The sequence below is a fragment of the Oryza sativa genome, chromosome 8, assembly GCF_034140825.1.
Source record: "Oryza sativa Japonica Group chromosome 8, ASM3414082v1".
In the NCBI taxonomy this organism is placed as follows: domain Eukaryota; kingdom Viridiplantae; phylum Streptophyta; class Magnoliopsida; order Poales; family Poaceae; genus Oryza; species Oryza sativa.
Genome location: NC_089042.1, coordinates 5,982,439 through 5,992,899, shown reverse-complemented (window position 1 = coordinate 5,992,899; position 10,461 = coordinate 5,982,439). Strand labels below are relative to the sequence as shown.

The 10,461-nt window shown below is 42.2% G+C and overlaps 2 long non-coding RNA genes across 2 annotated transcripts; one reads left to right on the top strand and one right to left on the bottom strand.

The window, feature by feature from the left end:
* Positions 1-1,972: 1,972 nt before the first annotated feature.
* LOC4344908 (uncharacterized) lies at positions 1,973-2,590 on the top strand. The gene is made up of 2 exons (XR_001548117.3): positions 1,973-2,231; positions 2,311-2,590. It is a non-coding gene; the product is annotated as an uncharacterized lncRNA (long non-coding RNA).
* A 3,741-nt stretch (positions 2,591-6,331) lies between these two features.
* LOC136351367 (uncharacterized) lies at positions 6,332-6,694 on the bottom strand. Its single transcript, XR_010734418.1, has 3 exons — positions 6,644-6,694; positions 6,443-6,541; positions 6,332-6,363 (listed from the first exon to the last, which is right to left on the bottom strand). It is a non-coding gene; the product is annotated as an uncharacterized lncRNA (long non-coding RNA).
* Between the last annotated feature and the right edge of the window lie 3,767 nt (positions 6,695-10,461).

Below are 10,461 nucleotides of genomic sequence, written 5' to 3'. Positions count from 1 at the left end.
CGATACACACCCACGCACTTAAAGAAAAGAAACCAAAAGAAGCTCAAAGACTATATATCCGAAGACTAGATCTTTACCCATGTATCAGGATAAAGAAATTCTCTACTTTTAAACATTATACTTGTGTTTTTACCCCTGTTAATACTCGTGGTAATCCAATATCTTCTAAATCATCCTTCATTTTCATTTATTTCACCCTATAATATACTAACTGCATCTTTTCTCTTCTATCTACCGTATAATTCACTAAACTACAGTCATAGAGACCTTATTCATAAAATCCGACATCCTAAATTCTTCAAAACCAACGCCTTGGATCATCCCACGTTTCCCTCTCACGCCGCCCACCTGAAAATCACGTTGCCTCTGCCCCTCCTCTCTCTCTCTCAGCAGAAAATACCCCCCCCACCCTCATGCCAATCGCCCTAGAACCGTCGCTGTCACCGATCCATCAATGCGCCATCCTTGGCTGTCGTCTCCACGCCTACTCCTGAATCCTCGTCTTCTCCTCGATCCACCGTCACTACTAGAAAAATCATTTTTAATAGTGTTACACTTTTATTTTCACTGGCGGGTTTAATAAAAATGTGCTTGTGAAAATAATTGAGTGGGATTGCGAAAATCCATTTTCGTTGACAGTTACTTAAAAGAAGTCTGCTTGCAAAAATAGAGGTCTTTTTACAAGCGGACCTCTTAAATAACCGCTAGCGGCAGCCAAGACCGATTGCAAAAAAATTATTTCACTATATTAACAGACGCACACCGCATTTCCTCTCTGCTTCTCACACTCCGCCTCCTCCCTTCTCCCTCTCCTCTTACTCCTCCTCGGTGAGCAGCGGCGCTCTAGGCACCGGGGTCTTCTCCTCTCCTTGGTGGCATTCTCTGCGCGGCAAGCTTGGGAAGAGGCCAGATCCGCCACCATGAGGCGTCGGCAGCCGCGCGGGGAAGAGGGCGGTGGCGGCAGCGGCTCTCGGCGGCAGCGGCGTGGGGGAGGGGGCGATGGGGAGCGGATCCGGCGCCTCCTCCCTCCCCACCGGCGGCGGTGAGGTGGTGATGACGAGAGGCTGGCGGCGGCACGGATTTGTCGAGCTCGACTAGTTTTTTTTTTCTGCCTGTTGTTCCATATGATCCAGATGATGCAGATGTTTTGTGCATGTTGTGATGTTTGATCTGTGCTAATGATGATTTTGTATTTTGTGTTTGAATTTGGAAATGAGCAGCCATATGCATATGAATTGAATTTGAATCTAGATCTCTAGATGTGGATTTGAATTTTGAAAATGAATCAATGGGCTTTTCTCCAAATCTTCGCTGGCGGCTTGGCAGCAACATGGTTTTTTTTGCCCCAAATTAGATTTTCGCTGACGGCCGATTTAACACAGCCACCAGCGAAAATGAATTTTTGCTAGCGGCTGATGTAAGATGACCGCTAGCAAAGATCCATTTTTGCTGGTGGCTGGCTTAAGATGACCATCAGCGAAAATGAATTATCGCTGGCGGAATCGTGATCTTCACTAGCCTTTGTTTTGTGGCGGCTCTAAATTCCGCCAGTGAAAATCTAAAATGGCCGCAAAAAAAATGGTTTTCGTAGTAGTGCGTCGTCGCCGTCGAATCCTCCCTTATCGGCTTCGCTCATTAATCTCATCTCCCTTCGATCCTCTCTCATCGCTTCCGCTCATTCGAGCAGGTACAATAGCAGGCTATGTCAGCTATAAACACATATCGATGAGATGAAAGAAGAGAGAGATGAACAGCGGGCTACAGATTTGTAGTCAGCTGCAGCATGGGCTACAAGATGAAATGTATGTATGACAGGTGGGACCATGTACTAATAGTGTAGTATACATTTATATGTGTTTATATGTTAGTACTATTATATAAATTGGCTATTAAATTGACTACAATAATTTGGAGCCAGTAGTTGGCTATATATTAAACTTGCTCTTAATCCAAGCAAACCACCTGTCTCCATCAAGGAATATTTGAGCCTCCATCGTCGTCCACGGCCACTGCTCAACCACCAGTCGCCACCGCCGCCATCCACTTCCAATGTGCTTCCACCGCCTGCCGTTGTCCACATCTATCACTATGCCCTCAACGACATCCATTCAATCCAAGGAGATCACCCTCTGCCCAGACCCGAAGACGACCAGCTGCTGCGGAGCTCTTGAATCATGGATTGGATAGTGGAGTGAGTGAACCTGCCGGCTACGGGGAGCTCGCCGGACCAGGTCTTGTTGCCGTCTATGGTCATTACCTAAGCTCGAACACCTGCAAACACATAAATGTCCATCTTTTTTTCTGTGACAGGTAGAAGATGATGAAATTGAAGTGTTGTCAAGTTTCTCCGAGGTGTTTGTTTTTCCGATGGTTAAAGTGTAGTACAAAGTGTGCAAATAAAATCAATGTTTTCAACTCATTCATTAAGTATCCATGACTACAAATTATTAGGACTTGATCTAGCCTGAGATAGCCAAGGATCGATTCATTTTTTTTCTTTTCAAGCTGTGCTAATGTATGTATGTTCAGAATTACATACCATTTGGGTTCACATGTTCAGAATTATCTAATCTATGTGTCACTAGAGTAACAGGACTGACATTCATTTATCACTTCTCCTGTAGTATATTTGCTGTAAATATATGAAACTTGACACAAATCTCACATCTTAATAGCTCAAAATATATGTAACAGTACTCAAATAAACTTTTCCTGGAGTTTTCTATTGTGCTTTATGTATTATAGTTTTCAGATATTCAGAACCTATTTTATACTGTTCATTACTGATAATATGGGAAGCATTGGTAAGATGTACAGGAATGATGATTGTAGATATACAGACGGTACAACAAATTTGTCTATTACCAATAACATGCAATTTGATGATTTTGTGCAGTCCTTGATTAATGACATCTTGAAGTACATGAACAGTTAGTACTCCACTAGACCTTGAATTATGTCTCCTCTTTTATGGATATACTTTCTTTCATTTTAGGTAAGTATCATTTTATTTAGAGTTTGATTTGGAAAAATTGGAGTAATAACTCTTCCTGATTAGAGCTAAATTTTGTACAAAATCTTTGAGTAGCAGAATTGTTCTGACCTAAAATGGAGTCCTAACATGATATCAGTGAGAGTTACAAATTGTTTGTAATGTCTGAGTACGAGGACCGTTCTAATTTGGCAACTTTAATCAGGCAGTGTGAATTATGCATTTCTTGTGTTCATGAACAATATTTGTTTGAGAAGTGAAAGATCGGAGGTATGTTTTGTCGTGGTGGATGAACAGAAAGCCCGGTGAGGATGGCAAACATGGAGTGAAGAGGGTATGGTGTATGCTGTGGCCCGAAGAAGGGCCTCCTATGATGGAAATTGTGAGCAAGGCTGGCCCTCGAATCCTTTTTTTTCCCCTGATGAATATGTAATTTCGATATGCTGTTGGAATCGGTTGAAATCTATTTGTAACTCCACTGTCTCATTTCCGCATCATATATGTATCCATTGCTGAAAGAGGTGTAAAGAGGTAAATAGATAGCGTGTACCCGAGCGGACTATGCATCATTGGATTGTATCTATGTTTCTGATGGTCTTGTGGGTTTGAGGCCTTGAGCTTGAGAATGTATTTTTTTTCTTTACCGGTTGGTCTTTCCGTCACCTTGATGGATGATTGTTACTGCAGTTTTTTTAGTTTCCTTTTACCTAACTCATTTATTTATGAATAAAAATGTAGTTTTAATAATTTACTTATTCAATTGTTTTGGGATAAAATTCTTATTTGCCTCTAAAGGTTGACATTTACCAAATGCTACCATAGCATTAGCACAGATAAGTTACTAGTCAAACTAATCCAACCTCTGGCAGAGACTGCCAAGGCCCTTGGTGCTAACTACATGGATAAAATTCATCAAACTAATAACATGAGCTATGAATTACTCCTAGAAATCTTGGCACATATGAAATAGCATGATTATGAAGTGAATCAACAATTTTGTGTTACTAACAATATGTTTAGGATAGAAAAATACGGATATATCCCTCTATGTTTAGAAAGAAATTAAGTGCGGGCGTGCCAGTGTATCTAAATATACAATGTAAAACAAACACAAAAGAGACACAGAAACACATGATCTTTATTAATTGAATTAACAAGATACAGTTTCCATATATAATATAAAATATGCGCGCCATTGCCTGTCGTTGAACAGATCCGACATCAGTGATGTGGTCTTCTGATTCCTGGGGTCTCGAGAGACTCCCCGTTAATTACCTCCGCAGATTTAGGCCTACAGGAGCACCTCCTATTAAGCTGCTTGTGGTCGTCTCATCGTCTTCGCTTCGCATTCTCCATGCATGGTTATGATGGTGATGTAGATGTGGGCGCCGGCAATGCATCCACGGCCTTGTCGGTCCGTGCGCCGATGTTGGTGATGTAGCCTTAGGGTCGGCTTCGCCCGCCCTCGTCGTCTAACCTCATCGGTCTTGAACGACGTGTCGGTGTAGATTGCTTGAAGAAGACATGCATGGAACTGCGTAGCTTGGACGGCTCGACGTCATAGCAACAGCATCGGAATGGTGTTAAAGGTAAGATGAGTTGGTGAAGTCAGTTGGTGTACACAACAGCCGAATAAACATGGCTGGGCATCTCCTGACTAGATGGGATCAAACGAACGAAGAGTTGACGAAGACAGTTGGTGTAGACGGCAGCCGGATTAAACATGGTTGGGCACCTCCTAACCCGTCATGCCTCTTATACAACAGGGACTTGTAATGAAGATGTTGATGAAGAAGTCGGTGTAGACAGCAGCCGGATGAACGTGGCTTTGGCACCTCTTTCGGATGATGGATCAGCCCATAAAAGGGCTCTATGAGGGTGCCGATAACAACAGCGACCTTGGAAGAAGTAAATGCCTCATCGGCGGAACGGCTGAGGGCATTTGTTGGAGTAGATTCAGCACGAACGGTTCCCTGGCATCACAGATAACACCATTCTTTCTTCATGTTGACGTAGACGAGCGACGCTCCAATACGCAGATGAGCGACAGCATTAATCTCCACGAAGAGGGAGAGCATCACGGACGGGCGGCATCTCACCTTGGCGTAATAAAGTGAAAGCATCACGGATGGACAACACGACGACTCCGACCTGACGAGGTGAAGGGCATCGCGGCCGGATGGCATCTCGTAGCCTTGGCGCGGCGGAGAGAAAGACATCGTGGATGCACGAAACGACGACCTCGGCTTGACGACGATGCACGGGCACCAAGCAGTAGTGGCGCTCCGACGTTGCATAGGTTGAGTAGATGTTGATGATGTCGCAATGCATAGGTTGCGACCAGCAAAGTAAGGACGCTCGACGTCTTGTCGACGTCGTAGCACTAGGTAGATGCGATCTTCGGCACGCTCCGGCTGGGTGGCGTCACAACGGCCTTCTCCGGCAGGTGGCAGGTGATGGTTAGTTGACGGAGATGAGCTCTGCTTGGCAGCGCCTCAGCGACTCAGCGAAGAATAGTCATCGCGGACGGATAATGGCATCACAAGTCCGGCGCAATGAAGCAGAGGTGTAGTAGCCGAACGGCATGACGACAGTGTGCGGGCTCCGGGTAGCGGCGCTCACTGGTGGAGAAACCCTTTGTAGTCCCGGTTCGTAACCCCCCTTTAGTCCCGGTTTCCAAACCGGGAGTACCAATCCGGGACTAAAGATCGCTATCTTTAGTCCCGGGTGAAATAACCGGGACTAAAGATCGAGCTGACCTTTTTTTTTTTGCATGGCCCTGTTGCTGCATGGTTTATATATATATATATATATATATATATATATATATATATATATATATATATATATATATATATATATATATATATATATATATATATATATATATATATATATATATATATATATATATATATATATATAAACCATGCATATATATGTTTCAATACATATATATGCATACATATATATATGTATATATATATATATATATATTATATTATATTATATGTATATACATGCATAATATATATGTATTTATACATATATATGTTATGCAAATGCATATGTATATAGATATATATATGACCAAAATATATTTACATTATAGAAAATGTGTACACATGCATATAGAAACATATGTAGTCATGTATTAATTACAATCCATTATATGTCCTAGCTAGCTACGATTTCGACGTAGTAGTAGTCGCTGCTAGCTCAGAAGCTAAGGACCGGTGAATTGTGTTTCCGTCGTAGTAGAATTCACCCATGGGATCAAGGATTTCTTCGTTGATGAATCCCATGAGTTGTTCTTGAACCGCTGCGATAAATTCCTTATGTGTGGTCAGGTTATCCCTCATGCGAATAAACTATATGAATGTATGAAATTGATTAGTAATTAAACAAGAAATCGTTACGTAATGAAATTTTGAATTTATTTGTACGTACATCGAGCTCTCTTGTGGTGATGATTTGGTCTGCAAGGCAGTGGCAATACTCACACACGTAGTAGCCGCACAAGTTAGTTCCCTGCTTTTGCTTTGCGCACTACAAATAAATGACAAATTAACGGCGTGAGATCTAATTAATATACAGTTGTATGTATTAATTTGAATCGGAGAAATATAAATGTAGAGCATGTGTACTCACAGGAAATTTGAACCTCCGCCTAAATCTTTCTCTCCAGTTGCCGCGGACCAAATGACGGAACCGATACCAAGCCCTACATGGAGTTTAAAGATATGATTCGTAGTAGAAATAATTAACATAACAAGAATTTCTTAATTAACAGAGAAACTTATGCCAGTACCTGTCTATAAGTTCGAAAACCTTGTCAAACATAGACTCTTTTTTATCCATTGAGTCATATACATTGACGGTGCAGGCCGACAGGTCGAAGAGTAAAAGCACCCAGTGGAATCTGCAATGTGCGTGGGATGCATTACATATGAAACACTTAGCAAGTTCGTACGGGAATGAAATTTGGTATGTAGGAAGACAGTAAAATTAAACTAACTCTGTGTTGTACGGTAACAGTATGAACGTCTTGTAATGCTGCGCCGTCAGGAGATGGATGAGATTGTCCTCTGTTTCCTGCGGATATTGGTCGAGCATTGCAACGTTTACTCTCCGAGGGTCGATAAATCCAGTATCGAAAACCCTCCGCCGTCGGGCCCTTTGAATCTCCATTCTATAACGATAAAAGGGAGTATTTTATTTTATATAGTCTACTTATATACAAGGACCTAATTAATTAAAGGAGACGTAGTAATTAAGAATTATAATTGAACGATATACTTACAAAGTCCAGCAACTCATAATAGAGACGTCGAAGGCGTCCAGCTGGTATACTTTGTAGATTTCCTTGAAATTGATCCAGAGAATATCATCTCCTTGCAAGAAGTCCGGGTCCCTGATCCTCGCTCCGATCATCTCTCTACCGGTGGCGCTCATCTCCACGTACAGCTGATGGAACTTGTACATTTGTGTGGGTAGGGACTGCACCAGCTCGGGCTTGACAAGCGGTTTACCGAGTTCGTACATGTATTTCAATTCCGCCTTTTCTATTGGTTCAACTCCTAGCAATTGATCCGTAGTTAGACCGGTGTCAATAATAAATTCTTCTATCGTCATGTCTTTCCCGGTCACCAACGGCTCGATCTCCTGGTTTGGTTGCTCTCCAAGCTGAGAGACTGGTTTGGACTTTCCAGAAGATGCTTTCTTCAGCGTTCGCTCATAGTCCGATAGCTTGATGGCCTCCTTGACAGGTGCAGACATACCCCTGAAGAAGTTCATGACACTGGGGTCTATAGGAATCTTCTTTTCTGGACTTCGAGGCTTGAATTGTCTCTTGACTTCTGATGCAACGTAAGCGTCAAGCTCCTCTTGCGTGCAATCGTACCCCGGGTCCTTGTTCTTGGCGGCGTCAACTTTCGCCTTCTTCGTTGCCCCTGTGTGGGCAGGCGGTGGAGCTGGGGGGCCCTTGACTTTGAAGGTGCCGGAAGAGGAGCTTGCGGAGGAGTAGGTGTAGGAGCACGAGGAGGAGTCGATGCAGGATCCTGAGGAGGAGTCGATGCTGGAGCCTGAGGTGGAGACGGTGCTGGCGGAGTATGAGGAGGAGACGGTGTAGGATCCTGAGGAGGAGATGGCGGAGCCGGAGGAGATGGTGCACGAGACGCCGCTTGTCGCCCAGGGAGGATGATGTACCGCCTGCGCCATAGAATAATGGCATGGCTTGTGTCTCGTAGATGCGTCTCACCGTCTCCTCCAGGGTAATCCAGCTCGAGGTCCTCGTACGCGCCTTCGACCAACTCAACTTCGACCTTCGAGTATCCTGCTGGAATCGGCCTGCAGTGGTAAGTACCTGAAGGGTCCGTTGGGATGGCCATGCCCGACGCCACCTTCATGTTGTGAGAGATTATTTATTAGTAATCAACATATATAAGCAGCAACTAGCGGAATGGCTAAATCTTACCTTTATTGATAAGTTCTTGAAAGGAATATGCAGCTCACATGGTGTCCGCTGAGTGATGTCATCAACGGGACAGGTCGATTCGTCCTGTGTTTGCATGGCGTCCATGCTCTGTGATCCTACCTGCCGGGAGTAAATATCTTTTCCCGCTATTTCGAAATTCTTTTTAAACCCGGTTAGGGTTAAGAACCGGGACTAAAGATTATAGCACTGCATATGATTTTCGCTTACATATGTGTTTATAAAATAGAAGTTAATGCATTAACATTATTTAAAGTACAAAGATTAATGACAATTACTTCAAAAAATTATTTTTGTCTGTAATAAATTAAGTGGATAAATCGTAATAAGCAAATATATGACTTATAATTAATAAAAATTCCAATATATATATATATATACTTAGCATATATATGAATGATATTATTATATTGGTAAAAACTCTAATTAAGATATGTATGTACATACTGCATGATTTAAAATTAATAAAAATTGTAATCATCATATATACTTAGCGTAGGAATTATATTAAATTAAATGCTAAAAACTCTAATTAACATATGTAAATGCCACATGCATGATTTAAACCTTTTAAAAATTCGAATAGTCATATATAAGTAGCATATGAAAGATAGTAAATTAAATTGTGAAAAACTCTAATATATGAATGATAGTTTTAAAAATATATTAAATTTAATACTTTTAAAAATTCTCCAGTCAATTATAATTAGCATATGAATGATAGTAAATTAAATGTTAAAAACTCTAATTAACATATGAAATTGCCACTTGCGTGATTTAAAACTTTTAAAAATCCTCTAGTCAATTATAATTAGCATATGAATGCTAGTAAATTAAATGTTAAAAACTCTAATTAACATACATATGAAATTGCCACCTGTGTGATTTAAAACTTTTAAAAATTGTAAGTATCACATATAACTAGCATATACATGATTTAAACTTGTTGAAACCTCTAATAATCGTGCGTAATTAACATATGCCATACATCAATTTATTTATATGGATAATCAATACATCCAAAATAGTTTACATCGTGTACACAATAATTACGGCATTACATCGGCGGTGACGGTTGACCGCACGTACTTTCTCCTCACTATTGTTCCCTCCTTGTGATCGCTGCGTGAGTAAGGGATGTCTTCATTTGATAGGAGGATGCTAGGGTCAATCGTCACCGTGAAAGGGGGTTGCCCATCCAACTGATCGTAATCCTCGTCAGTCTTGTCCTCAACTCCGACGATTTTTCTTTTGCCTGGGAGAACCACTTGACGCTTAGGCTCATCAGGCCCTCTGCCCTTCTTTCCTTTGCTAGACATGTCCTTCACGAAAAAGACTTGCGTTACATCATTGGCAAGGACAAAAGGTTCGTCCGAGTATCCAACCTTGTTAAGGTCAACAGTTGTCATCCCACTGTCATCAATCATTACGCCTCCACCAGTCAACCTAACCCATTGGCACCGGAAACAGAGGAACCTTGAGAGGACCATAGTCAAGTTCCCATATGTCCTCGATGGCACCGTAATACGTGGCAGTTGTTCCATCATGTCCCATGGCATCGACACGAACAGCACTGTTTTGGTTCGTGCTCTTCATGTCTTGGGCTCTCGTGTAGAATGTGTACCCATTGATCTCATATCCCTAGAATGTCGCGATTGACCCAGACGGTCCCCTCGCCAGGAAGGCAAGTTGTTGGTTGATTGACTCGTTACCCATGAGATGTTGTCGTAGCCACGCGGGGAAAGTATCAATGTGATGCCGTGTAATCCATGCATCGGACTTACCGACGTTCCTGGCGCGAACTAGAGCCAAGTGCTCCTCGATGTAAGGAGCTACCAATGAAGAGTGTTGCAGAACAGTGAAATGGGCTTTACGGAATAAATTGTTGTCTACCGTCATTATTGCTTTCCTTCCGAGAGTTCCCTTTCCCCGTAGTCTCCCTTCATGGCGTGATTCAGGTACCCCGATTGGGCGA